Source organism: Dipodomys spectabilis, unplaced genomic scaffold (assembly GCF_019054845.1).
Source record: "Dipodomys spectabilis isolate Male_0828 unplaced genomic scaffold, ASM1905484v1 ptg000002l, whole genome shotgun sequence".
Lineage (NCBI taxonomy): Eukaryota > Metazoa > Chordata > Mammalia > Rodentia > Heteromyidae > Dipodomys > Dipodomys spectabilis.
The window spans coordinates 9,399,979-9,427,787 of NW_024870679.1; the positions used below are offsets into that span (position 1 = coordinate 9,399,979).

At 36.6% G+C, this 27,809-nt stretch overlaps 1 long non-coding RNA gene across 1 annotated transcript; it reads right to left on the reverse strand.

Annotated features, from left to right (window-relative positions):
- Positions 1-3,429: 3,429 nt before the first annotated feature.
- On the reverse strand, positions 3,430-27,785 carry LOC122111917. The gene is made up of 3 exons (XR_006148061.1): positions 27,775-27,785; positions 18,873-18,877; positions 3,430-3,533 (listed from the first exon to the last, which is right to left on the reverse strand). It is a non-coding gene; the product is annotated as an uncharacterized LOC122111917 (long non-coding RNA).
- Between the last annotated feature and the right edge of the window lie 24 nt (positions 27,786-27,809).

Here is a 27,809-nt window from a genome sequence, read left to right on the forward strand (position 1 = left end):
CCTCACACACTTCTACGCCCCATTCCAGTCACAAAGCAAGCTTATACGTAGTAACATGATTATTGTATTGTGATATTTGGATAGGCTTAATCTGATTTTCACAATTTTCTTAGTTCATGACATTCTGAGTTTTATTTTCTAAAACTGTTAAGTATTCATTGAAACATAGCTTTGTAGATGGGAGGTTTCATGTGTATTGCCAACATGTGCATCCAAGTGTCAGACCTATGACTTTATGATAATTAAAAATGTCTTATTGTTTTGAGAAAAAGGATTTGAAAATCAATTCTCATTTCTTTCTAGACCTTCTTTATTGTATTATTCAGATAACCAATCAGTGACAACCTTTGACAGAGTTGCTCCAAAAGCAAAAATGATAGAACAAAGCTTGCGAATCCCAGAAAGTATCAACTGTCCATCTTAATATCGAAAATATAGCAATCAGATATAACACTTATTTTAGTGCTGCCTAGATTGTTAAAGCCAAGTTGAGGTTTCATTGTCATTTAACTTGGGAAGTCTAACTTCTGATGATACGCACTTGAACTACAATGACTAAGAATGTTTCAGAAAAGAGTGACATTTTATAGATACTATTTTTAGGTGAAAAGTAATCTGCAATTTTCATTTTTACAAACGAATTCCTGTAAGGAAAGTATAACACTTAACTTCAGAAAAAATGCATACTTACTAAAGCTGACTGAAGTACATGAAAATGAATTAAACTTGGGAAAAAAACCCTCGAATTTCAGAACTGCTGACATCCATATTTAGAAAAAAATAACCTATACACAATTTTTCAGGATCTGCTTGGTCCCAGGAACTCCTTCACCAACAGGACTTGCTTAGCTTCTTCTTTACCTTTTTATCATTTTTTTGTTTTGGTAGGTTGTGGGGCTTGAATTCAGGGCCTGGACGCTGTCCTTGAGCCTCTTTGTGCTCAAGGTTAGCTCTCTACCACTTGAGTCACAGCACCACTTTCCAGTTTTTGAGTGGTTAATTGAAGATAAGACTTGAGGACTTTTCTATCCTGACAGGCTTCAAACTGCAATCTTCAGATCTCAACCTCCTGAGTAGCTAAGATTATAGGCATGAGCCACCAGCAGACAACACTTCTTTCCTTTTTGAAGCACTCAGCAATGATCTCCCCAATCCTCACACCATCAACTAGTGGTCCTTCAGCTTCTTCAAAGGACATCCTTTCCAACCTTCCTCAGTAATTTCTATTCATACTTGCTCATTGCATTTCCTCTGCTGTGTCTCCATGTTCTGTCTCTAATCCTCTTCTCTGTTTCCATGTTGTAGCTTACTCTGTGGTGTGCAGCTAGTCCCAAGTGACAGAGATCACATATAAATCTCCCAACTACAATTATCTTCCCAAATCTCCAGCAAACATTCCTGCTCTGTATCAGTTCCACACTCTCTTTGGGGCGGGGCGAGGATCCTCTTCATATACTTGCATTCACTCCTTACTTTTCTTCAGCCTGGTCATTCGTAGGTATCTTTCTGGTTTTTCATTTTAGAGTTCTTCCAGACTTAAAAAACATTATTCTTCCTGAATTCTTTTCATGACTGTCTGATTCTTCTGCCTATCTACTCTCCCCTCATTTACTTGAGTTACCTGACCACCAGAATCTAGTCACGTCGCTATCTTGATATAAACCTTTGCAACCTCCTTGTAGCTGATCGTGTTAATTCAGATAGTCTCTGAGTTTTTCCATCCCTTTTCTCAGCTTCTTCCAACTCATCTCCAGGTCTCATCTCTCAGTGCTGTACTTCCAGAACATTGACATTCTCAGCTTCCTCCTCAGGCTTCTCCTTCTGAGATTCTGCTTCCATCCCTGCTACCAATTGCTTGTCAGCTTTATTGTCATCGCTCACATTTCCTAACCACTCAGCTTCTCTTGAGCGTCACTGTTCCCACTGTTAATGATTCATGCTTCCATGACATAATGTGTTAAGAGCTGTGTGCACTCCTAACTTCACTTTGCTGATCTGTATGCTACTCAAGTTCCAGCAAAAAAAAATCCGATAAATATGTACTAGGGATTGCACTCAGGTTCTTGCATATGCAAAGCTAGTCATACTCTGCTGCTGAGCTACATTTCCAGACTTTAAAATAATCTCAATGTAAGTTCAATATCCAATATATACTCGATATATATGTATATATAAATGTGAATTCACATACATTATATGTACCTATAATATGTGTATATTCACATATATTATCTTTTAGGAGTTGTACAAAGGAATTTTCATTCAACCAAGCGGTTTTTGAATACAACCCATCTTGATCAGTGTGACCTTTTATCATTTTCTCCCACCCGTCCCAACCCATCCCTCCCTACAATTTTCTTAATTTTGTAGGATATGAATTCAATTTTATGACTATATTCTCTTCATTCATTCTTCATTTGTCTACTCCTTAGGTTAATCTCCCCACTCACCTTTCAACTATTTGTTTCTGGTGTTTAATTTAGATTGTGTGTTAGCCTTTCAAAGGAATTATACTAGCTGGGTGCCCATGGCTTATGCCCTGTGATCCTAGCTATTCAGGAGGCTGAGATCTGAGAATTGCAGTTCAAAGCCAGCCGGACAGGAAAGTCTGTGAGAGTCTTATCTCCAAATAACCACCAAAAACTGGAAGTGGCGCTGTGGCTCAAATGGTAGAGCACTCACCTTAAGCTGAAGAGCTGAGAGACAACACCCAGGCCCAGAGTTCAAGCTCCACCATCAAAAACAAAAACAAAGGAAGTATACTATTTCAATTCTCCTCTGTGTGTGTGTGTGTGTGTGTGTGTGTGTGTGTGTGTGTGTGTGTGTGTGTGTGCCTATACTGCAGCTTGAATTTAGGATCTAGTGCTTTCCATTAGCTTTAAATTTTTCTCTCAAGGTTGATACTCAACGTCAGGAGCCACGTCTCCACTTCCAGCTTCTTTTTCTCATTAAAAAAATTTTGTAAAGACAAATTTTATTAACCTTAAATAATTGTACAAAGGAGGTGGCATTCCACAAGCAGTTTATGAGCACAGTGCATCTTGATCAAGTCACACCTTAAAGCATTCTCACCCACCATGCCTAAAATACCCCTCCTCCTCACTTTTCTTGATTTTGTAGGCTATGTATTGAATTATTTTGCCATTTAACAAAGCAGTGTATGTACACAGTGCATCTTGATCTGTGTCATCCCTACAACATCTTCACCCCCTTTCCACCCATCCCTTTCCTTATTTTTCCGATTCTGTGGAATATAAAATGAATTACTCACTGCATTCCCCCTAACCATCCCCCCTTATTTGCCTACCACTTTGCCAATGCCTTCCCCTTGCCACTGCCTCCTGGGAGGTGAAGTGAAAAGATTGTTAGGTGAACTGAAGCTCCTGCAGGTGCTAGGCTTCCTGCTAATGGTAAGTAAACAGTTCACCCTGTTCTGGCTCCGGCCTTGACTATTGATGAGGCTAGAAGTAGAAGAAAAGATGGGGGTAGAAGTCAAAAGCTTATATTGTTTATTCGAGGGAAGGGCCCATTTCCTGGTAGTTATTTCAGTGGGCTTTGACTTACTCTTTCTAAAGAATTATACTCTTTGAGTTCTCCATAGAGGTTACTATTCTTATACTAATTAATTTGTTACTGTTTGCATACCACCCACTGTGCTTATAGAATTATAAGCTTTTTGGTGGTTAATTGGGCATAAAGTCTTATGGAAGACTCAGCTACACCATTTTTAAATGTTATATATTTATATATTTTAATATTTTGTAAAGACAATTTATTCCTTTGATATAACTTATTTGTCTAAGTTATAAATATGCATTTGTCTTGTTTTATTTCTGTTGCATCTTAGTGACATATCCATAGAGATTTTCTTGTTAAATTAAAATACATCAAACTTCTTGGCTATTTTAGGACTGTCTATTTTCAGGTCTGTGTCTATTGATAGCTATCACTTTGTACTGTCCATGGTGTATCTTTATTTAGAAGATATAAACCCAAACTTTCTTTGACACTTAATTAATTATGAGAATACAGGGGGATACCTTGTCATAATTATGCGTAAAGTAAAAAAGTCTATGAAGACTTAGAGTCTGCTATAAACCAATATTTGTGATCTTCAGTGCTTATACCATGTCTCTTTCATTTGAAAAAATTAACATATACTTTGATATTCTATCTGAGATTTCTAGTTGAATGATATAATGAATATGGTCTTAAAACATAGTCATCCATGTATCAATACAAAATGGTATGTTGATTTTTATCAACTCTTTAGCATTTTATTTTCTTGGGATTCAAATGGAGAAAAGCTCCTATCCTCTATCTAGATTTTTGGTAGAGATGCTAAATGCAGAAATAAACAATTATAAAATAATGTGGCTGCACAGTGAGGGGGTGAGTATGAAAATGTAAAGTCAAGAATCAATGTTTCTCTATATGGTGATAAGAAGAATGAATTTTAGGTGATTTACTAAAGGAAGTTGAGAAATTCTTGTCTACTATACATTTTAAAACTCATTTGCCCAATGTTTAGGGGGAGAAAAAGTGCTGATCACATGTGAAATTTCATAATAGTCTCTTTAGATAATTCTGATCTTTTCTACCTGTACCTACGGAGGGAGCTCCTATAAGAAAGAAAAGATCCTCACTCTTTCCACAACTTGGAGTTGTAGAAATCATCAGAGAAGATATATGTAAATTTGGGGTTGAATTTCCAGGGATTTGTAGTCTTAGTAGGATTCTGGAAGAAGAAACTAGTATCTAATTGCGTAGAGTATTAAGAACACAAAGGGCAAGGTGACATTAGGAAGTGTGAGAAAACGGAACAAAGGCTGCCAGAAAGCTTGGCTGAGATTACTCATGCTGGGTCACAGATTACACGTGCCTCACAAAAAATTGTGACTTGTATTTTTTATGAGGAGGCTACTGTGGTGGCTGAAGCTGGTTCCAGGTGGATATTTTCACACTTGCTATTCTTGGTGGTATGAGTCAAACAGGATACTGCCCTGAAATGTAGCTAAAACCCTGGGTCTGGGGCACTGTGGGGAACAAAGATGAATAGGCGGTAGCTGAGGAATTATAGAAAGCTTTTAAAGCAATGAACATCATCCTCCTTGGAGCCACTGGTGTCTCAGAGATCTTAAATTTCCAAATATAAAATAATAATGCCCATATTGTCTGGGAAAGGGGAGGCAATTGTTTTGTAATTACCAAGTACATTTTCACAAGTGTCCATTGACTCTGTCCTGTTTCTTAGGAATATTTATTTATGCCCACAGATGTGATGTGAATGTCAACATTGATGGTATTAATGCTTTTCAATTTTAATCACATTTTGACACTAGTATTTTATCTGGTCAGTTATTGCATAATACCCCTTATGGTAACTGTGAGGCACACATGGTTATTAGAAAACATAAGCTAATTAAGATAGATATAGATTGCATAGCATTTTTAGTCCTTATGTTGTTGGGGTAGTAGAGCCAGAATTGTTCACCAGATCTGATTGACCCTGCAGTAAAACTCTTTGTTTTAGAATTACAATGATATCAGTAGTAATTACGAACCTTACGTGCTTCAGTGAACACAGCATGGTATAATATGAAAACAGACAGGTTGAGGGGTAATATTCTAATATATGTTTACTTTAAGCACAATACAGAGGAGAACAAAGACAGCATGAGTCCAGAGACTCCTGCTTCAATAGAGAGGCACCAATACCTCTCTATTGAGAGCTATTTAAACAATAAGGACATGACACCATTTTAATGCAGAAGGTGGAGTCAATTTTAAGTTAAGGGTGAGATTTTAAGAGCTAAAATACTTTAATCCTAGAAGAGCACAAGGTTTAAGGTTAAAGACATTCTCTATATTTGATAAGTCTAGAAGTTCATTGTTTTCTGCTTCATTGCTATGTGGTAGTGCTCACGGTTTTAACTTATTTTGGCCTTTTCACAGTCATTACAATAGAGATTACAATACAACTGACCACAATAACTACTTAGTACAGGCTTTAGTATACATAATATTGGTCCCAAGGACCTGTAAAATAAAGCATAATTAAAATGTATTGTCCTAATTCTATACCCATCGCCTTCATGGATTGGCAGGGCAGAAACTCAACATTTTTCAGTCAGTAATGAGCTGAATACTTTAAGAAATTGGATAATATTCTTTATATATATATGTATATATACACACATTTTTATTGTAAAAGGACTGTACAGAGGGGTTACAATTACATGAGGAAGGTAATGAGTACATGTCCATTGAACATTGTTACCTCCTCCTTTGTTTTTCTTCTACTATCCCTTCTCTCCCCACCTCCCCGCCTCCTCCCCCACCAAGTTGTAAAGTTTGTATTCAACATAGTGTCTTGTACATCTCATTGTTTCAATGGGTCCACCTGTATCCTTATTTCAGCATTTTGTCATTTCCCTTCCCCTCCCCAGATTAGAAAAATGTATATACAAGATTCAAGGCACCGACATCAAATACAGTGAAAACAGGGGTTATGGGATAATGTTCTTTTAGCTCCATTAAAATGTAATATTTGTGCATGTTTTCTCTTGATCACAACCTGTAGTAAAATCAAATAAATATCTTAAATCACAAACATACTGAACTTGAAATTAATAAAAAACTATATTGCATTACTGAGATGTGATTATTTAAATGACTTCCAATATTTGAATAAATAATTGATCACCACATATTACATTTCAGTTATTAGCTAAGTGGAAACATTTTATGCAGAATCCCTACATAAAAAGGGAATATGAATAAACTGATGCTTATTTGCATAATTTACTTAATTCATATTAAGTACTATTAAATGTTCCATGATTTCTTTTTTATAGTTATTTTTAAAATTAATAGTAACCAGATTTTAAACTGCAGATTACATTCCTAATATACTGTGACCTTTAATTTTATGAAGGCAAGCATTTAAAATTTAAAGTACTAATCATATAAGCTAAAAATGTGACACTACACAATTTATTATCTATTGACTCAAATGTAAATTATATATTTACACAATTATATTGAAAACATTTTATTTTGCTAAAAATAGACCAGATATATTTAAAGCAGTTTTATTCAATTCAATAGTAGCATAAAAATACATTTAATTCCAAAATTATTCAGTGACTAAGATAAAAAGTAGTGATCTTGCAAGAGCAGAATAACATTTTTAAAGTAGAAATAATTATATTATATGTATATTTACTAAACATAATGTTTTCTTAAATACTTTTGGCTAAGAAATAATTTTATGGATAATTAAAGACATTTTATTTCCTTTGGCTCTATTTTAAATATACAAATGAATTGTCATTAGTTTTCATAGACTGACAGAAATGAAAAAGATGACCATTTTCTCCTTTATGTGGTTTTGAAAAATCATGCCATTTTGTTGCCTATGATGGCAAATCATTGAGCTAATTCTCTTTGAGAAAGATTCTGTCCATGCAAAACAATATTCAGCCCAATAAAAACATTACAGGAATTCTTAAAGATGTTAATAAACCTCTTTTCTTTTCTTTTTTCTTTTATTGTGAAAATACCATATAGAGGGATTACAATTACACGGGCAAGCTAATGAGTATATTTCTTTTCAAGCATTGTTGCCTCCTCCTTTGTTTCCCCTTCCCATCCCTCCCAATCCCCACTCCCTTCCCACCAAAGTTGTGAAGTTCAATTTTTGACATAAAGACTTGTACATTTCATTGTTGCAATGGGTCCACCTGTATCCCTAGTTAAACGATTTGTTTTTTCCCTTACCCTCCACAAATTATAGCAACATGCAATACAGTGAAAGCAGGGGTTATACCATGGGGAAGGGACATACAAAGCAACAAAGAAATAATCTTATAAATATGTTAGAAACAATCGCATGAAAGAAAAAAAAAACATTTGAATACTTATCTTGGGGTTTAGTTCACTTAACATCAACTTATCTGTCCTTTTCTGCTTGTCTCAGACGTATACTAGTTATTGCAAATTAAAATCAAATCTAGTCAAGTTAAATGCCATAAAAAGTCAGGTCAAACAATCCCCAGATCTTAATCCTTGAACTGTCCGATCTGAGTCAATGCAGGCATTTATCAGCCCTGGACATTAATGGAATCAGAGCCAGTATCAAGATTCATCCAGATTATGTCATTATGAGGCTGTTGGATATGCTAAGCTAAAGAGTAATGATTTTGTGCTAAAAAAGTTATTGCAATGACACAAAGAACGTCCATAAGAGCTGAAGACCTTTAGTGTGCCTTCACCTTCTAAACTAACATGCAATCTGTGCTGCATACTATCTAATACTTCATACATCACACGTTTGGAGAATCTGCCAGAGGGTGAAATAAAATTTAAAAACCTTATTAAAGAAGAAACAAAGGCTTGAGGGACCTTCAGTTGTAGATTGAATCTGCTCTGGGATTGTGTTCATAGATTATAGATTGAAAATGCATATGAGTAGATACAATGACTTTGGAAAGTAATCCTGAAGGATCAGACACTTCCACGATGTTCTCCTACAGTCAGTTTCCTAAATCAATTTTGTTTTAGTGATTGGCTAAAGGTATTCCAACTAGAAAGACTGCAAGAAAATTTTCTGGAATAATGTGTCCATAGTGTGAGAAACCACATAGAATGTTCATGGTCCAAGTCTTTGAGGAGAGCCAAGGTGAATTCCATACAAAGGACATTAATACTGATCAACTTATTCAAACAACTGGAGCCAAGGAGTTAAATAAAGACAAAGCAAAACTCTACTGGGTAACACTGAGTAGAATGTGCTAGAAGTCACTGACCTGGGGAAAAACACAAACGAGGAAACTGAAAAATTATTTCTGTGGTTAGCCTTCCAACATGTGTTGATGTGGATGGCTTAGCTGTTTTGGACTGAGAAACAAAGCTATCCTAAGTTTTAAAATTAAATGAGATATACTAGTGTAGATATTGAGGTTGGTTGCAGCCTCAGGTATCACAGGTATCACAGAATCCCAACCTCACAAAACCCTCTCAGTCATGCTATCTCTAAACGCTTCCAGTTGCCACCAATTTATCAAATACAATGCATTGGTATATTTTCTGAAACAAGCATTAAATCCATTTTTCAAAAAAGGTGGATTAAACATGGGACAGGCTAGGGGAAAGATAAAGATAGATCAGTCAAACCTGTGTCATTTGGTAATTTGGTTCGAAAACTAGCAAAAACGATAACTACACGATGACATAATTTTTCACAAATCTCAGATTACTCATAAATAAGGAGATTACTTCAGCATACACTAACCTCATCTCATTTCTGAATGTATGATTTTTGTTTTTTCACCAAGTGCTGGCAAAATATAATAATAAACGTAAAAATAATAAAAAATTTAAAAAAATGGGCTGGGAAGGTGGCTCAGTGGTAGATGGCTTGCCTTGCATGCCTGAGGCCCTGGGTTCGATTCCTCAGCACCACATAAGCAAAAAGAAAAAAGCCGGAAGTGGTGCTATGGCTCAAGTGGTAGAGCACTAGCCTTGAGCTGAAGAGCTGAGGGACAGCACCCAGGCCCAGAGTACAGGCCCCACGACTGGACCCCCCCAAAAAAAATTTTTTTTAAAAATAATCATATAGAATGCCCACTTGTGTTACAGTGCTGTGATACCACAAGCTCTCAGTCAGTACCACATCACATGCCTGTGACTTGTGGAGTGTTTCCTTATCCTTGATTTTGTGAAAATATGACTCTCCAAAAGTAAACTGTGCTCTAAAAAGAATGGAAAAGTAAATTACCTAGTGTAATTCGTAACATGAAAATGTGAGAGTCAGTGAAAGACAACATGTCTTTAACAGACATTGAATTGCATTTGGGGAAGAATGAATGAGGCATCTATCTTGATTCTTGAATTATTCAAAATCAAGAATCTACCTGATTCAGGTACTGAAGTCTATGCATCCTGCTCAGGGATGTTGTTGTTTGTTTGTTTTCACGACATCATTCCCCCTGGAGCCATACACCCAAGAATACCAATGCACTACTGTATATCAAAATATATCAAAGAACATTTGCTGGAAGGGGTGGAATGAGTCAGCTGAGGTATGCAGGCAAGAATTAAAGCACAAACAGAGAACCTATTTATATAAGCAAAATAGACACGTGACTACCTATAACTTCAGATTAACTGGTGGTATTTGTTGGATGAGGATAGAAATATTTACTCTGTGCCAGTCAGAATTATAATTCCCCATGGAAAGGCTAAAAGATTTAAATAGTAATAATTTTCATTGATTATAAAAAGGAAAATGTATTGCCATTTTTATGATTATCTTTACCTCTCTAATATAAGCTCATCACACCAATCTGAATTAATTGTAATTATTCCATTCTGTGTATATATTACAATATCCAACAAAACTATCCAAGGAATTGGAAGTTCTCTAAGCACCTCATAAGAGAAATGATGAAATTGGCACATTCTTTCCCCAGATAGACAAGTTTAGAAATCTGTTGAGTTTATGTTTGTGTGTGTGTATGTGTATGTGTGTGTGTGTCTGTTTCTGTGTCTGTGTGTGTCAGTTCTGGGACTTGAACTCAGGGCCTAGGCTAATGCTCTACCTACAGCTTCACTAATATTCTACCCACAGCTCCACTAATGGTGTTATTGCTGTTTTAATTGGAGACACAAGTCTTATAGACTTTCCTACCCAGGCTGGCTTCAAATGGCAATCCTCAGATCTCAGCCTCTGAGTAGCTATGATTAAGGTGTGAGCCACAGGAGAGAAGCTAAGTTTAAGAATCTTGACATCTGAAGTATGACAAAAGTAACAGAAGGAAGTAGAGCGCTGTCCTGGCCTGACATAGCAAAGACTTGCTTATGAATAGAGATATTGAATATGGAGTCATTTATGTACAAAACATTTAATCTGGGGCAAATAAATGATCAAGTATACTGCAAAGGTATTCCAATACTGTGTGAAATCTGACTAGTTAAGACACATTCTTTATTGGTCTAAACTCTCTGAAAGTACTAGCTCATACCTATACACCTATAATCCCAGCACTTGGAAGACAAAGGCAAGAAGACTGTGAGTTCTATCCGTATTTGAGAAAAAGGTTTATATGCACACATTCTGATGTTTTTCCTTGCTTATTTATTTATAGGAGTGCCTATGAAACTTGGTGTCATAAGTGTATTTTCCATTCAAGTCTATTCATTGATATTAGGTCAGGAAATCTCAATTAACAAAGGCTATATGGAATTGTGCAACCCTCTAACCGCTTATTTGAGGGTTCAAATGTTCACTCTCTATTGGCCAGCTGGGTGTTTTTTTGATTTTTTATTGTGAGTAAATGATTACATAAATTTCACAGTATTGTAAGATAGTGAACTTAGTTAAAGTCACAAACACATTCTAACCTTCATGGGACAAATTGTCTTTATTGTGGTCTATAAAGTTTATGAATTCTCTGAGCTTTGACAGTACAGCTAGGGTTTTGATTGACCACTTGAACTCGACAGCAGCTAAGCAATAAGAGCAGTAATATTAACACTGTTTGCTAATACAGGTACTTGGCCTAGCACTTCATTTGCATTGTCTTGCTTTATTTGTCCATGCCTACAAGGTTAGACTTGAGCACTGCTTTTATTACTTTACCAGAGGATGTGGCACTGAAACACTTTGTTCTCCAAAATCACACACTATTAGATACAGCTTTTTTAAATCAGATCAGTAATAGTGGAATCGCCCACTGGTGCCTGGAGGATTTGAGTCATTTTGACATCAAGAAGCAACCTCAATTTTCAAGCCAGGTGCAAAGCTTCAGATAAGAGGCTTATTAATTTTTTTTTTCCGGACACAAAATTCAACATTTTTCCTTAACTTTATAGTTTCCGAGGAAACAGAATCAAGCACCCACTTCTCAACTTGGATCTGATGTACAACTCTTTCAATCAGGGCTTTGCTCGTTGGGGGACTATCAAGGTTCTGTTTTATTTAAATATTGTCTTTAGCTTTCCCCTGGTTTGGATTTTATCCTTGTGCCTTCCTTTGCCTGGTGAGACATTCTATAGTTCTTCTGCTAAGCAGTATCTCTGATGCAACAAATTAATACATCAATACGCCTAAATGTGATGAACTATGGATGGGTATTTTGGTTCCAATGCCAAATGAGCCTTATTAGTACTTAATGTCATGTCATCTTTAATTTAGAGATTAGTAAAATCAGGTAGAGAAAACGCTGAACTTCACCAGGATTTCACAGTAAGCGACGAACCTGAGATTGCACCCCAAGTCTGTGTGATGTCAAAGTCTACATTCAGACTTCAGACCCCTAAGCAGTCAGAGAAAACTAGAATATTCCATGCTGATAATTTTATTATTTTTTTATTTGGTGAGCTATGCCCTGAATGCCATGTCAAGTATTGTTAACCTTAAATGCAGAATCACGGCTAGAATTCAGAAATCCTGACTTCCTAACATGTTGTCCCATGGAAGAATCTGTCTCTTCAACTGTCCATCAATAGCTTTTCAGGCCCTGCCTTCTGTCTGTCACTTTCGGGTATTTGATGGGGATCTTTAGGTTCCTGGAACCTTCACTGAGACTTCAGAGGAAACCTCTAGGCCATCCCTCCAATCCAGATACTTCCTGATCATCCTTCTCTGATGGATGGGAGCCTGGCAAATTTCCATAGCTTCTGAAAACAATGCTGAATTAACCTTTGTACAAATGATTGATAGAAACCTCTGAAATGAATGAATGATGTGAAAGCAATTATCTTTCTGTTTCATTTTCCACCCATATCTCAAAATCAGTCAAGAAGGTGACAGTGTTCTGTTTAAACCTCTGACTAACCAAGACACTGGTGCTCACTCCTGTAAACCTGAGCTTACAGCTGAGCCCTGAGGATTGAGGGACAATGACAGCTCAGATTAAAAAGTCCTTGAGATTCATATAACCAATTAACCAGGAGAAATCTGGAAGTGGAAATGTGACTCAAGTGGTCAAGCACCAACCTTGAGTAGAAAATGCCAAGTGAGAGAGTGAGGACCTGAATTTAAGCAAGAATACTTGCAATAAAAATAATTAACTAGCCAGCCACTGGTGGCTCATCCGAGAATTGAGGTTCGCAGTCCTGGCAGGAAAGTTTGTGAAATTCTTATCTCTAATTAAGCACCACAAAAGAGAAGTGGAGCTGTCACTCTAGTGGTAGAGCACTAGCCTTCAGGGAAAAAGCAAAACAAAACAAAACAATAGGCTCAGGAACAGCACCCAGGCCCTGAGTTCAAGTCCCAAGACCGACACAAAAAAAGAAGAAAAAAAAGGCTTACCAACTGAATGAATAAATAAACAAACAAACCTCTACACACCTGAGTTTTAGTTATGCATGGTGGTGTCACTCAATTCCTGCCATTATGAAAAAGTTCAAGTCAGGAAAAGCAGTCATGACTCTACTTTTAAGGATACTTGTTTAGTAAATCCTCTCCAAATCCTGCTAACCTAACCTTTACTTTCTAACAGAGAAGTCTTCCTTCTGCCACTCATTTTTGGATACTGCAACTAGCTAATTTTATTCATTTAAATATAACAGAAGTAAATCTTGCTCATGTGAAGGACATATAACTTCATGAAGTTGACGTAAACATTGAGAGAGAAATGGCCAGAATTTCTAAATAGTAGCTGGCAATTTCTTTCCTTTAGCAATTGAAGAGAGAGGATTATGGGACTTGTTCTTCAAAGATGGTCATTTGAATATCAAAGGAATAAAAGAAGCCCTGAAAAAAATAAGGAAATCCTTGAAGAATTTTGCAAAACAGATCTCTTCCCTGATTTTACTATGAAACCAAATGATGAGATTTTAAAAATCACATAGACACATGCCAGAATTAACACTTCCCCTAGCCATCTTTATTCATATTGTGATAATACACAGTTACAAATGTAACCTCACAATTATATAATAAGGTCACTTATTTTTTTGTGTGTATCTCTCTGTAAGGTAATATTTCTACTCCAACTCATTTAAACTGGATTCATTTAAAATGTCTGTTTTTAGTAAAAGTCATCACTGGAAATTATTTTTGCTTGCGTAGTACTGTGATTTAAACTTACAGTACTGTTCTGTAAAATTCCCAAATGTTTTTTCTCTTATATTTGTAAAATTTAGAGGATATTCTTAATCTCTCTCTGGATCTCTCTCTTATTCATATTTAATCATTCACTATGTAAATATGACAGGTATTTCAATATTAATTTGTAACTAGAAAAGGTTTTCTTTGGCTCACAATTTTGGAGGTTTCACTCCATGATCATCGTAAATGATGATAAATGATCATGTTTTTGCCTGTGAGGAGGCAGTGGATCATGGTGGTAATGTTTGTGACTGAGCACTTTTTCTTCATGTCCAGGAAAGAAAAGAGAGAGGAAGGAAAATACCTCATTCCCACAATCCTCTTCCAGGTCACACCCACAGTAACCTATAGACCTCTCACTAGGCTCCACCCTTTAAAATTTCCATCACCTCCCAATAATGCTAATCTGTGTATCAAGGCTTTCACATATGTTCCTTTAGGAGATACTTAACACACAGCAGTTCCTTGACCATGTCATATACTTTGTCTTTCTCTGTCTTAATTCATACACAGGCACCAATGCAGATAACTCTTCTCCCAGGTATCATTCTTACTTTTTGCAGTATTCATAGCATTGCTTCTAAATGATCTTTTTCTAATAAATTAATCTGCTATCATCCCCTGTATTAGTCACCTGTGTGTTACAATAATACCTAAGACAGTTAACTTATAAACAGACAATACTGTCTTACTCACAGTTCTAGAGGTTCAAGCCCAAGATTCAGTGGTCCCATAGCTCCAGACCTCTGGAGATAGTATCAGATGAGAATGGATGAATCACATGATGGAGCAAATTACTCATACAATGAGCCAGGAAGCATGGAATGGGCCAGAAACATTTCATCTTTAAGGGGTATGCTCCCAATGATGTACAAACCTCTTATTAGGCCCAATTTTTCTTTTTAAAATCAATTTGTTATTGTAAAGGTGATGTATAGAAGGGTTACAATTACATAAATCAAGTAATGAATATATTTCCCTTTGAAAAGTGTCACTCCTTCCCTCCTTTTCTCCCACTTTTTCCCCTCCCGACTGCCTTCCCTTCCAAGTTGTAAAGGTCATTTCCAACAGTGTCTAGTGAGTATCACTGTTGGATTGGTTTACCCTTTGTCCCACCATTTCTGTGCTTCCTCCTCCCCTCCCCAAATCATTATATACAAGACAAAGAGTACAGAAAACAAAACAACTACAAAAGGGGGGAAAGAAAAAGACTATAAACAGTGCAATAAAATCCCCTTGTTTCCATTTCTTAATGTTCATTTCAATAAGCATAAGGTTATAGGATCATATGCACATAACTATTGAGCCTTTGTGATCCTCTCCTAAGAATATCCCAAGAAACATAGGCTGGATGGTTTCGCTTATTTGTAATAATTAGAATGTGCCTATAAATCTACAAGTAAACTCAATGGACAGTAAAAGACAAGAAATTACATTTGGACATGATTAATTAAACATGTCTCTAAACATTCATAAAGTGAAACCATAGGCCCAATTTTTGAAGGGCTTCCTGAGAGATATTTAGATGTTCTTAGATCATTAGGAGTGCAATGTAGTAGTGAGTATCTCTCAAAATTAACACCTGAGGACCATACCTTTTACATCTGGACTTTTAGGGATCACTATCCATATTCAAACCACATCTGCTCCTCAGAGAGACACAGTTCTCACTGATTCTGGCTGTTTCCCCAGACCTTCCTCTTTTCTTCCTCCCTGAGTCCCAATGGATCAAACACACTGAAGTTGTAAGTTGTCATATGTTGTGCCAGCATTGAGTCCCTGGACTTGGGAAACTTTTCTGAGAACTGTAAACTCACTGTCTCGCTAAAATTCCTCTGGCCAACCCAAAACAAATTAATTGTTACCATGCATATGAGCATTGCAGGTCATAGACACGATGTGTCACATTATACTGAAATCACTTTTTAGGTCTGTTTCTCCCCCTATTCCTTTCAAGATAAACCCTCAGGAAGAATGGGAAATCTTGTGAACTTTATAAATCTTTAATGTCTAGCATTTACTGACTGGCACATAGAGGATGATCAATAAGTCTTTCTTGAAAGCATAACTGATTTAACATGAAGCAAATCGTGTTCCTCAAATAACTCTAAATATAATTTTGTGGGACAATATTGAATAACAAATATGTTGTTATGGTTGTTGAGTATGGTTGGTACTGGGGATGAAAACTAGGGCTTCATGTCCTAGGTAATTCTGAAGAACACTACTACTGAGATACACCCTTAGTCCATATATATATATTCTGATAAATAAAAAATATATGGGCTGGGAAAGTGGATCAGTGGTAGAGTGCTTGCCTAGCATTCATGAAACACTGGGTTCAATTCCTCAGCACCACCTAAGCAGAAAAAGCTGGAAGCTGCACTGTGGCTTAAGTGGTAGAGTGCTAACCTTGAGCTGAAGAGCTGAGGGACAGCACCCAGGCCCTGAGTTCAGGCCCATGACCTATCAAAAAATATATATATATTATTGAGTGGACTATAAAGGAGAGCAAGCATTTATTGCTGACATTTACTAATTACTTTTGGTCAACATGTGAATGTTGAGTAAACATTAGTAGTTAAAAGTAAGTCTCCGTATTAAAGTCAATAACTTTATGAAAAATCTCACCAATTTCAGTAAGAGGAGAACTATAACCTTAAAATGCATGTTCCAATGTCAGGAAAAGGCCGCTTCTGTTTGTTTTTGTTTAGTTTGAAGGGTTCAATGGGGGAAAATAAAATGTCCACATACGAAGTGAAAAATACAAGACTGGTTTGTTCGTAAAAGTAGGGAGCATAGTAGCTCAGTGGGGGAGCACTTTCCTACCGTGATGAGGAAACTGCAATGAATCCCCACCCCTTGCCATGGAAATTAAACCAAATAATCACACAATAAAGGGCAGACCAGAATCCTCAGCAAATTCAACTCAAATCCTCCTTGAGTCCAGGTCACCTAGAAAAGGGAAAAAAAGGAAAAGAGGGAGAAAATTAGGAAGAAGGAAATGAAGAGGAAAAGAGAAGGGAGCAAGAGAGGAAGGGGAAGACATGCCTGAGAAAGGAGTTTTTAATCAATTTTCAATAAAGACACACATCTCAACATTTCTTTTGGTTTGGGGGGGGGGGCAGGGACAGCTAGGAAGACTTTGTTAGAATTAGAATCCCAGCCTTCTGTTTCGTGACTTGTTATGCGCAAATATTAGAATTCTTTGTTCACATCTGTGTGTGAAACTATTTTGAAACTATTTTCTTGATAAGGTGAGGCCTTTTCAAGGGCTATCGTTCTTCTTGTCTGTCTTACTTCTCTTCTATGAAAACACTGTTTTCATAGGTCCCATGATTTCCCTTATTTGCAATATCTAGTATATGTATGAGTCAAGCAGAAAAGGTCAGATAATGTGATGTTAGGAAAATGAACCCTTAGATATGTAATTAAATGTTTTTTTTCTTTCATGCATTTGTTTCTAATGCAGTTATAAGATTATTTCTTTGTTGCTTTGTATGTCCCTCCCCCACAGTATAACCCCTGCTTTCACTGTATTTGATGTCGGTATAATTTGTGGAGGAGAAAGGGAAAAACAAGTCCTTTAAGGATACCGGTGGACCCTTTGCAACAATGAGAAGTACAAGTCATTATGTCGAAAAACGAACTTTACAACTTTGTGGGGGGAGGACTGGGTGGGGGGTCAGGGGGAGGCTGGGAAGGAATGTGAAGGGTAAACAAAGGAGGAGGCTGCAACGCTTGATAAGAAATATACTCATTATCATGCCCATGTAATTGTAACCCCTCTGTACAGTATGTTCACAATAAAAAAAAAGAAAACACTGTTTTCATAGCAACAATCATTTGCTTTCATTGTCCTTTTAGTCTCAGTAGCCCAGCATGATGGTCTATGGAAATATGATTATGATTTATTAAGAGCAAGAGAAGTTCAAAAGTAAAGTCAGGCAAGAGAGAGGTATAGATTTTGAGCAAAGAAAGTTTCTGTACCTGAATCTGTACAATTTACAGCATATACAAATTTCTTTAAGACTAAACTTATTCTTTTTTTAAATTTACAGCATATAGTAAAATTTATTGTCAGTTTTCCTGGGTGAATTGCAAATGAGGGGCTGGATTTGTAAAGCAAGCTCAAGTATTACCTATTCCATAGAATTTCATCCTGGTCATTTTACCACATGGTAGAAATCTGCTCTCATCCCTTGATTCCCTCCATTGAATTTTGTTCTCATAGGAATAATTGTTTACATTCCATACTTTATACAAAAGAGCAGTCAGTATTCATGTTAGTCCTGGGTTTGAACTCAGCAGGGTCTGGGTGCACTGCCTTAGCGTTTTTTGCTTAAGACAGGTGTTTTTTCATTTGAACCAGAGCTTCAATAATGGCTCTTTGGTGGTTATTTGGAGATAAAGAATCTCCCAAACTTTCCAGCCTAAGCTAGCTTCAAGCCATGATCCTCAGATCTCAGCCTCCTGAGTGGGTAAAGTTACAGGTGAGAGCCACCACCAATAGGTTTAATATTGTACTGTTTTTACAAATACTATAGGCACTAGATCAAATGCTTTCTAAGAAAATACCTTTAAAATAAAAAAGAATAGTAACACTTCTGATTGCCTTTCTAGCAACAGGAAATACTGCATACTGTGAGGATAATAAAAGATATTAAGAATTAGGAAAAACAACTATTTAATTTCCATACTAAGAAACAAGCTTTTCCAACAACTTTTCCTTTTCTCATCTATCCTTATGTACTGGAGCTGTTTATAATGGGATCGTGTAAATGGACGTACTTTTAAGTTCAGTCACATATATATTCCTAAACCTCACTTTTTAAAAATAAGGTTAGGAGCAGATGGTTTTCAAATTGATATTGATAAGGACTATTTTATGGTAAGCTTGTATAGATGTAGCTATGTGGTTGTTTTGTCTTTTTAAATGTGTGTGTGTGTGTGTGTGTGTGTGTGTGTGTGTGTTCAGGTGCTAAGGCTTAAACTCAGTGCCTGGGCAGTGTCCTTCAGCTTTTCCCATCAGCGCTGACATTCCACCAATTAAGGCACAGCTCCACTTGCTGCTCTTGGGTAGTTAGTTGGAGATAAGGGTCTCATGGACTTTTCTGCCCAGCCTGGCTTGGAACTGTAATCATCAAATCTCAGCCTCCTGAGTAACTAAGATTCCAGGTGTGAGCCATCACCATCCAGATAATGACCTGGTCTTAACTACTTTTGTGAACTTCTTTTCTAAAACTTGCAACTCCCATGACACTTTGAATGACAAGGTGCAATATATTCTAAGTCCAGATCTTTGCACATTTATATTTAACTATGTTTGTCTGCAAGTTTTCAAATCACAAAACAACCTTGACTACACATATTGATGAAGGGCAGTGGTGACAAGCAGTATAGCTAATGCTATTACATAAAAATCACCTCCAAAGTGCTCCTGCTATTTATGTGAATTTGTTTTTAAAAAGATGGCTACAAATGTAATCTTCTTGCACACTTTGATGTTTGGGGTTGTTTGCTACCAGCAGATTTTTCGTTGCAGCTAAACATACATTTCAAATTCCATGAGAGAGATAAGCTTTATGAAACAACTTATAACAACTTCTCAGAAAATTGCACATTTGAAGATCCAATTTTGTTTTTTCATGCTACCCCTGAAACAGCCTTCTTTGCTGGTCACCAGGCAATTTCCCAAACTCTTTGAGAATTCTCTTCCTAAACAATTTTTTTTTCTAGAAAAGCTTTTGGCAATAATTTAACACTTCTGTCTGCCCTGGCGAGTTGGATGAATTAGAAAGATGTGAAAATATGTTCCAAGGAAAATGGAGCAGGGCCTGAGTTCTTACCTGGGATCCGGTGCCTCCCTGGTGAGCACGGTTCTCTGTCAGGTTACAAGAGAATGAAACAAATGAAGACTTGTTACTTTTAATTTTTATCCTTAGCTTTAAGCATTCTACTGAGCTCATGCAAATTATTAAATTGTAATGCTTCAGTAAAATGATTTCTATTACTACTACTACTGCTACTATTACTACTACTACTACTAATAATAATAATAATAATAAACCTAAGCAGGGCACTGGTGACTCACACCTGTAATCCTAGCTATTTCGGAGGCTGAGATTTGAGGATCTAGGTTCAAAACAAGCTCAGACAGGAAAGTCCATGAGACTCTTGTCTCCAGTAAACTACACACACACACACACACACACACACACACACACACACACACCCCAGAAGTGGAGCTGTGGCTTAAGTGGTAGAGTGCTATCCTGAAGCAAAAAAAAAAAAAAAGAAAGGAAAAGCTCGAGAATAGTGCCCAGGGACCAGGTTCAAGTCCCAGGACTGACAAAACAAACAAACAAAAACCATGAAAAAGTATGGGTGGTAATACTGATATTGTTGGAATATTAGATACATGCTGTCTCCTTGATGAACTATAATATTTATACATTAGATAAACAAAATGTTTGTTAGGTATATATATTTCTTTATCTATAAACTATTTGTAACAACCATCTCTCCCATAGCATTAAATGAATTCACACAAGTAAAGTTCATGGAACAGAGCTCCACCTACTCTATGTGATGAGTCTGTTTTATATACTTCCTACACTACTGATAGCAGTCAACTAATTTGAGCAAATGTTATTAAAAACAGGCATAATATTCATTAGGAAAACTTCACCTTAAAATATGTCTTTAAAAGTTAAGTCTTAGCTGAGTTTGTTGATACATACCTATAAACCAGCTACCAGAGAGGAAGGTTAGTATGATTTAAGGTCCACGGCTAGCAGAACAAGAACATTACCGAAACTAGCTAAAAGCAAAGTAAACCAACCAAACAACCAAACAAAAACAACCACCATCATGATGAGACAAACTGGTAGTACTATCCACATGGCAGGTGGAGGTATCTAAAAAATAAACTAAAGCAATAAGGGCTAGGGCATGGCTCTAGTCAGAGAGCAGTTGAGCACAAGGGCTTCAGTTCAAGCCCTAGCTGCTTTTGCTGTGCTGGTTTTGGGGCTTGTGTTCAGAGTCTCACATTCTTAGCTCTTCACTGAAGCGCTATACTACTTTACTACTTGAGCAATCACTATACTACTTGAGCAATGTCTGTAGTTGTGGCCTTTTCTTTGCTGGTTACTTGGAGACAGTAATCTTCTGGACTTATCTTCCTCGGATGACTTCAACCTTCGGTCCTCAGATCTCAGGCTCTGGAGTAGATAGGATTACAGATGGGAGCCACTGATACCCAGCTTTAGATAGATAGATAGATAGATAGATAGATAGATAGATAGATAGATAGATAGATAGATAGATAGATAGATAGATAGATAGATAGATATAGGTACATATACACACATACACACATACACATATATAAAGTGGATACATAAGTACATTTATATTAGCAATTGACTCCAAATTTGATGGCCTTTATTCTTTTATCACTAATGATCTCTATCCCTAATCTTTCTTCCATGAACACGGAGGGTCTGAGAGGTCTAGTAGCACCAGATCTGGGTGACATGACATACATGTGACTGCAGGGATAGAGTCTGAACTTTTTTTCCTTTTTTTTCTATTGTCAAGAATGTACAGAGTGATTACAGTTACATATGTAAGGTAATAAGCACATTTCTTGTCCAACTTGTTACTGCTTCCCTCATTTTTCTCCTACTTTCCCTCCCCCAATCCCTCCCAAGTTGTACAGATCATTTCCAACATATTGTCTTGTGTATGTTGCTATTGCGTTGGTCCCCCCTTGTCCTTTGTCTCATCATTCTGTTGTTTCTCTTCCCTTCCCTAATTCAAATAAATGTATGTAAAATACTAGGGTACCAAAATCAAATACAGTGACAGCAAAGGATATACCATAGAGGGAAGAGCATACAAAAAATCACATAGTACATTAAAAAATAACAACAGGAAAGAAAAACCTCTTGTGTCCATCTCTTGGAGTTCATTTCACTTAGCATCATCTTATATGGTCATAGGTACATAGCTATTGAGTTATTCTACTCATCTGCTAAGCTTATCCTAGGTGTATAGTAATTATTGAAAATAAGGGAAGCCATGGGACCTATGTTTCTTTGTGTGTGAATTACTTCACTTAATATAATTTAAAAAGAGAATTCTCTGAAGAGAAACTAAGAACGGCCAATAGACACATAAAGAAATGCTCTACTTCTCTGGCCATAAAAAATACAAATCAAAACAAGACTGAGATTCCACCTCACCCCAGTTAGAATGGCTATAATCAAGAACTCTAATAACAACAGATGCTGGAGCGGATGTGGACAGAAGGGAACCCTACAGCATTGTTGGTGGGAGTGTAAACTTGTTCAACCACTTTGGAAAGCAGTATGGAGGTTCCTCAAAAGACTCCCCATAGAGCTCCCCTATGACCCCGCAATCCCACTTCTGGGTATTTACTCAAACAATCACAAACAAGGCCATACTGAAGCTACCAGCACAACTATGTGTATTGCAGCATTATTTACTATAGCTAAGATATGGAAGCAGCCCAGATGCCCCTCAGTAGATGAATGGATCAAGAAAATGTGGTATAAATGTACAATGGAATTCTATGTTTCCATCAGAAAGAATGACACCACCCCATTTGTAAAGAAATGGGAAGACTTGGAGACTGAACTTTGGAGTGTATGTTGGGGACTATATAGCAAATTCAGTTGAATCCCTGTTTAAAGAACCTAAAACCAGACAGTCGGAGACACTAGCTAAGCTGAGGGTCTCTTCATCACATCACCTGAAGTCCCCCTTTCCTCTAGCTTAATCTTATGTTTATATTTTTTCACCTATTCAATTTTGTGAACAAAGTCAGAGAAAAAAATAAAGTCTGCCCTGAATCCATTCCTCCCTCATGCATCCGATTTTTCTCCTTTGAAGCAGTAGCGGCTGCCAAGGCAGGTTCCCTCGGGCCTATCGAGCATCAGTCAGCTTCGCAGATGAAGGCCAAGATGGGAAGACAGAAATCCCTCCTCTAGAGAACATTGCTAATGTTTTTCACTCTAAATTCAGTCTTTCATTATTGAGCACTTTTAACACAACGCTGAAACCTGAAAGGAAATAATGCAAAGTCCTGGATTTCAGGAAACAATGGATGTTTTCCTATTGACTGCCTAGGGCCAAACTGAAGTTGGAGAACTGAACACTCAGAGTTCTGATTCATTTTCAATCTGTTTTTTTTCTTGCCTTGTTGTTGTTTTTAAATTTTGTGCTTAAATTTTAGCATATATATTTGAGAGGTACAACAGGACATCTTCATATGCATATACATAGGAAAATAGCTTTCCTTTAACTCATCTTTCCCCATTTTTCACTACTGTATTAGAGACAAACTTGATTAGCCAAAGACAAGAAGAGAAATCTGCCTTCACATTTATTTAAGACTTCAGTGGCCCTAGAGCCTTATCAAGAGAAAACAGAAGAGTAAGAGGCAATGCTTTTTAGCTTAGATAAGAATTCCATATTCTAATCTGAGTATTGAAAGGAGAAAAACTAGAGAAAGAAAAAACACTGGTAGCTATCAACATAATGTTTTAATATGTTACAATATTATTAGTCATAAATACTTCTGTAATAGTTATCTTTATTGTCATCCAACTAGGTTAAGAAAAATCTATATTAGTAAGACAAAACTCGAAGGGGGAGCAGTGTTTCCAGAGAGAATATTAGATTTTGTAAGCTCTGACTTATTGGGTCAGGGCTGGGAAGTTGGCTTAGTGGTAGAGTGCTTGCCTCATATGCATGTGGCCCTGGGTTCGATTCCTCAGCACCACATAAGCAGAAAAAAGCCAGAAGTGGCGCTGTGGCTCAAGTGGTAGGATGCTAGCCTTGAGCTGCTGCTGAAGAACAGCATCAGGCCCAGAGTTCAGCCCCCACAACTGACCAAAAAAAAAAAAAGAAAGAAAAGATGTACACCACTGACTTATTAAGTCAGAGTCTAATGGTTTAATTGTTTAATCCACTGATGAATTTGAAATTTCAAATACATGAGTAGGAGACAGTAGAACTTCTTGTATTGCATAGTTAAAGGAAAACAGTCACTGGGACATATCCTCATCAGAACTATACCTGGCAGGTCCCTTTCTGTTGCTTGTCTTCTTCCTGGCTACCATGATGTAAACTACTCTGCTCTGACAGTATGAGTCAAAATAAATCCTTTCTTCTTTAAATTGTTTGTAGCATGTATTTTATCACAGTCACAAAAAAAGCAAATAAAAATGCATCCATCGTACCTTGAACAATATGTAAAATGCAATACATGAAGATTTTACATTGGCTTACTTTTACAATAGGCTCTACTATAAATTTGTCCTAAAATTGGCCTCCTTTTTTTATGGAGAACAGGTTAGTAAGCCAACAATAATATATCATTTACTTAATTCTTAATACCTATTTATTGACAACCCTCACTACGTTAAGCACTGCCTAGGCATTGAAAATTTCTCAGGGAACAGAAAATACATCATTCCTGGATCTTGATTGACAGTGCAGAAAACAAACAAGACAAATAGATAAAATGCAGTAGACTTGTTCCTGTAGATAGATGGTTCCAAGGATATTACCACTGAGCAAAAACCAGGAATGCTCAGGATACACAGGTTTTAGTAATATTCAGTAGGAGTTTCTTTCATTTTTCCCATAAATAATGCCCAAATTTCACTAAAGAGATATTTTTCAAATATATTAAAGAAAATAAATGTTTGTTTTATCACTTAAATTAAGCCCATTCACTTTTACTTTGCTTCAGGGGTACCATATTTGATTTGGAATGTGAATATTTTCACAAAATTAAAGAACAAAGCAAAACAGAAAAAGACAATATTGTAAGTTGCCATCTGGAAGGATGGCAACTTCTTTTATTATCATCTTTAAGTAGTTGTATAAAGAAGTTACCATCCAACAAAGCAACTTATGAATAAAATATATCTTAATCTTTTTTATAGTGTGATTAAGAGGACCTGATGAGAAGCTGATCTTTGAATAGAAACAGGACAGAAAGAAGAATATATTTGGCAAAATAGAAATTCACCAGCAAAGAGCAAGTGCACAGACAATGAAACAAAATCTAGTCTCACATCAATAAGAAATGATCAGAGGCAAACAAAAGGAAAGATACAAGAAATTAGAACAGAGGGGAAAAAAGGGGCCAGATTCTATGTAATTATATAATGACAGCAAAATAGATTTACTTTCCATGTAAGTAGGATGGGAATCTCTTAAAGAGTTTAAGTAAAGAAATCACATAATCTGATTTGCATTAACACCATCTGACTTATATTTTAAAAGGATCATACCGATTAGATTACAAAAGACTGAAGTAGTTTAAGGTCAATTGCTTTTATAATAATCCAAATGGGAAACTACATTGACCTAGATGATTGCAGTAGAAAAGGGTACTGTGTAAAAATCAATGAATTTTAATGATATCTAGAAAGTAGGAATTAGACTTGCTGATATACATGTGTGTGTTTGTGTGTGTGTGTGTGTGTGTGTGTGTGTGTGTGTGTGTGTGTGTGTGTGTGTGTGTAGGGGAAATTTTGAAAACTAAATGTTTGACCTGTGTAATTAATCCATGTTGTTACCAACTATCTACTTAAGGAATGTCATGTTTGTGGGGGTCTTTGTTTACTTGTCTGGGTTTTAATTTATTTATTTTGATCTATTTATTTTTGTCTTTCCTGGGAGTGGCAGGGCCTGATCAGGAACTCATTTATGAATATGTTCAATTTAAGATGCCTATTAAACATCGAAGTTGAGATGTCAAGTAGATAATTGGATATGCAAGTCTAAATTGATAGAAGAGGTTTGCAAGGAAGCAAGGAATTTGGGAGTCATTAGCATATAGATGAGGAAGAATCACCAAAGGAGACATAAAGAGAGGTCAGAAAGTTAGAGAAAAACTAGGTGACTGTCATATTCTGAAAACTAAGTGCAGAAATTAGTAAAGGAGAAAATAAAATTGATGGATGCTGTTTATAGGTCAAAGGTATTAAGAACTAAAAATGGCTAGATTTCTCATTGGAAGAATTCATACAAGTAGTATAGACATCATATAGAGGCATAGACTGAAGTCTGATTAAGAAGAGAGAAATTAAATATAGTAAGTCTTGACAACTCTAGGTTGCTATAAAAGGTATGCTATAAAAGAATGGTAAGAAATAAGGGATGGATTGTAAAAATAAATTGGACTAAAATTTGATTTACAGGGTTAAGTATATGTTACTCATTATGGGAGGGAAAAGAGAGAAGAAATAGTCTTTATGACTCTGAATATTAAAGGGGAAAATACTGATGCTATAAAATGAAGAAAGATCTCAGTGTGGTAATGCATGCTTGACATCTTGTCACTTGGGAGGCTGAGGCAGGAGCAAGTTTCAAGCCAACCTAGCTGAAGAAACAAGGAAGGAAGGACAAAGAGAAGGAAAGAAGGGAGGGCGGGAGGGAGGAAGCAAAGAATGAAGGATTGATTTACTGATTTAAGATTTAAGAGAGTTGTTAATATGAAAAGTACTATACCCAAAGATTGGCCCAAGAATAAAACAAGCTGGGAGATGGTTAGAAATGCAAGTTATTTTGTATTTTGCTAGTGCGGTCACAATTTCTTGATGGAATCCTAAGAATCTGGATCTTCTCAAGTTTCTAGGTAATTCTTACGCACGATGATCTTAAAGACATTGACCTAATGCTAAAGGGTGAAGTCTACCTGGCCTAGGAACACAGACAGCTTATGTTTGGCAACAGGAGAAGGGATGCATATATGGGCATAGGTGAAAATGGGAAGACAACTGTGATGGTAAAACCTTATGGATATTGTCTTGCCATTGCTTTAGCCTCTCAATTGGGGAAGCAAGATCAATTGTCCCTTTCATTTATCCATTTTCTAGCACTACAGCCCCAGAATATCTTGGTATTCTGCAGCTATCTTATATTATGATCTTCCCCCAGGACCACTGAGTTGCAGGACAAGGACTTACTCCCAGCTCAATTCAACATCCCCTTGTTAAGCCCCGCCCCTATCATCATTGTTCTTCCAGCTCTGCTACTCCTTTTGACCTTGCTGAATGATATTCTTATCAAAGATAGATAGAGTTGACATGAGTTAGGCATCCAGCAAAGATATATGTGAGCACTTTCAAATACATGCTCTTATCAGGTTTTTCCAATGACCCTTCTACACAAATACTTTCAATCTCATTTTATAGATGAGAAAAGTTGAGATCCAGAGTTCATCAATGTCAGTTTGCTAGCCAATGAAAGAATCTGTAATACTATACCCTAAACGGCCTTTAAGGTCTTGTAGCAAAGGGAAAGAGATTTATTTGTCTAGTAATTGTCCTAGCACACCTGCACCAAGGTACACAGCATCCCCAAAATGATTCTGTCTCCCACCCTTTTCCATCGTTTGTGACTTTTCCTGCTTTTCCTATTTAAATTGTTAACCACTGTCTACTGCTTTTTCTAGAGTTCATTAAAAAAAAAAAAAAAAACCCTTTTGTTTACTGTAAAGATGATGTACAGAGGAGTTAGGGTTACATAAGTCAGGTATTAAGTACATCCCTTTCTGAATGGTATCTTCTGCTCTCTCGGTTTCTACCAGTTGTTTCCATCCTGACTACCCCCAATTGTGTAGTTTATACCAACATTAAGCTGT